The sequence below is a fragment of the Triticum urartu genome, chromosome 2, assembly GCF_003073215.2.
Source record: "Triticum urartu cultivar G1812 chromosome 2, Tu2.1, whole genome shotgun sequence".
Taxonomy (NCBI): Eukaryota; Viridiplantae; Streptophyta; class Magnoliopsida; order Poales; family Poaceae; genus Triticum; species Triticum urartu.
The window spans coordinates 741,236,477-741,238,978 of NC_053023.1; the positions used below are offsets into that span (position 1 = coordinate 741,236,477).

The following is a 2,502-nucleotide window of genomic DNA, read 5'->3' on the forward strand; positions in this document are numbered from 1 at the left end:
GGGGGCGCAGATGGCGTCCTTCCTCGACCTCGATTAGGTGGTGCCACCTGTGCACATTGAGGTCACCTCCGACGACAGCAAAACCAAGTCCAAGGCTCCGAACCCGGAGTTTGGCGTGTGGTATGCGCGAGATCAGCAGGTTTTCTCCTACCTGCTGACGACGCTGCCGCGCGAGATGTCCATCCAAGTGGCAACATGCCATACCACAGCTGAGCTATGGAACACTGTGCAAGGGATGCTGGCATCGCATACCCGCGCACAGACTGTCAATGTCAGGATTGCTCTGGCGAACCTCCAGAAGGGCAACCTCTCCATCGCTGAGTACGTCGGTAAGGTCAGAACACTTTGTGATGAGTTAGTTGCTTCAGGAAAGAAGGTGGACGAGGAAGATGTCGTCTCCCACATCCTCGCTGGACTCGATGAGGAGTTCGATCCCGTGGTTTCTGCCATGTGCTCACGGGTCGAGCCTGTCGGGGTGCCGGAGCTCTACTCGCAGCTCCTAAGCTTCGACACTCGCATGAACTTGCGTGGTGGGTCTTCTCAGTTGTCTGCAAATGCGGCGACACGTGGGCGCTTCAACAACAAGCAAGGCGGCGGTGATCGTGGTCGTGGCTTCCCCAACAAGCAAAGTGGCGGTGGCGGCGGTGATCGCAACCGGAACTACTCCAAGCCACCCAACCGTGGAAACAGGGGAGGCGGTGGCAACGGAGGCAGAAGCGGCGGGAACTACAACAACAATCCCTCCGCCAAGCTTACCTGCCAGATCTGCGGCAAGATTGGACACCCTGCATGGAAGTGTTGGAAGAGGTATGACTCTTCCTACCAGGGAGGAGAAGAACAATAGCACCATCGCTCGGCAAACATGGCGGCCCCCCAGTATGGAGTTGATACCAACTGGTATCTTGACAGCGGCGCGACAGATCACGTCACGGGAGACTTAGAGAAGCCGACAGTTCGCAACCGCTACACGGGAAACGAGCAAATCCACACAGCTAGTGGATCAGGTATGACTATTGCCCACATTGGTCAATCACACATATATACCCCTGAACGAGATCTTATTCTTAAAAATATCCTTCATGTTATCTCTTCTAGTCGTATTTCCGTTGATAACAACTCTTTCGTTGAGATTCATCCCTATTCTTTTTTTTGTTAAGGATCAGGCAACGAAGAGAACCCTTCTTCACGGAAGGGGTAGGCGAGGCCTATACCCTATAAAACACATGGAACAAGATGCCAAGAAGCATGTGCTCAGTGTCACCTCTCCTTCTTCGGACAGATGGCACCGGCATCTAGGACACCCTTCATTGATTATTGTTAGCAAAATAATTAGCAAGAATAAGCTTCCATGTGTTAGTTTATCAAATAATGAACTTGTTTGTGATGCTTGCCAGAAGGGCAAGAGCCATCAGTTACCATATCCAAAGTCTATAAGTGAATCCAAGTTTCCTTTGGAACTTATCTTTTCTAATGTATGGGGACCAACTGTTGAATCAGTAGGTTGAAAAAAAATACTATGTGAGCTTCATAGATGAGTAAGTTCACATGGATCTACCTAATCAAACATAAGTCAGAAGTTTTTCAAAAATTTCATGACTTCCAAAATCTTGTTGAAAGACAATTCAGCCGAAAAATCCTTGCCCTCCAAACGGATTGGGGGGGGGATATGAGAAATCAAATTCCTTTTTTTTACTAAAATAGGGATATCCCATCATGTTTCATGTCCCCATGCTGATCAACAGAATGGGTCAGCCGAACGCAAGAATCGTCATATCGTTGAAGTAGGTCTCTCCCTCCTTGCTCAAGCTTGCATGCCCTTGAAATTTTGGGATGAGGCTTTTATTGCCGCTACCTATCTCATCAATAGGTTGCCTAGCAAGGTGATCAAGTTTGAAACTCCCCTTGAAAAATTGTTCAACGAAAAACCCAGTTATTCATCTCTTAGAATCTTTGGGTGCGCTTGCTGGCCCAATTTGCACCCATATAATTCACATAAACTTCAGTTTCACTCCAAAAGGTGCGCTTTTCTTGGTTACAGTAACTTGCATAAGGGCTTTAAATGCCTAGATATTTATACCGGACGTATATACATCTCAAGAGATGTTGTCTTTGATGAAACAATTTTCCTTTCTCTGAATTGCACCCAAATGCTGGCGCTCGCCTACGGGCAGAAATTCTTCTTTTGTCCCCGGAGCTTCTAAATCCAATAGATCACGGGGGTAATGAATGTGTTGATCAATTGGCAACTAGTCATAACACTGATTTACAGAAAAAAAAGTTATTCGTGGTCATGATTTTATGCAGAATCAACTCTTTCTGCATGGCTCCATAGGCGCAGGACACGAGGAAGGGACAGGAGCCGATCCCGAGAGATCTGACACAAATGCAGCAGGCGCAGCAAGCACAAATCCCAGGGAGGATTCGCCTGGCGATGGCAGTCCCTCTGCGCCCGACACATGGGTGGAAACAGGCGCGCGGGTCACGAGCACCCTCTCCGCGCGT

The 2,502-nt window shown here is 48.4% G+C and overlaps 1 pseudogene; it reads left to right on the top strand.

Annotated features, from left to right (window-relative positions):
* Positions 1-373: 373 nt before the first annotated feature.
* On the top strand, positions 374-512 carry LOC125541898 (annotated as a pseudogene).
* Positions 513-2,502: the final 1,990 nt, after the last annotated feature.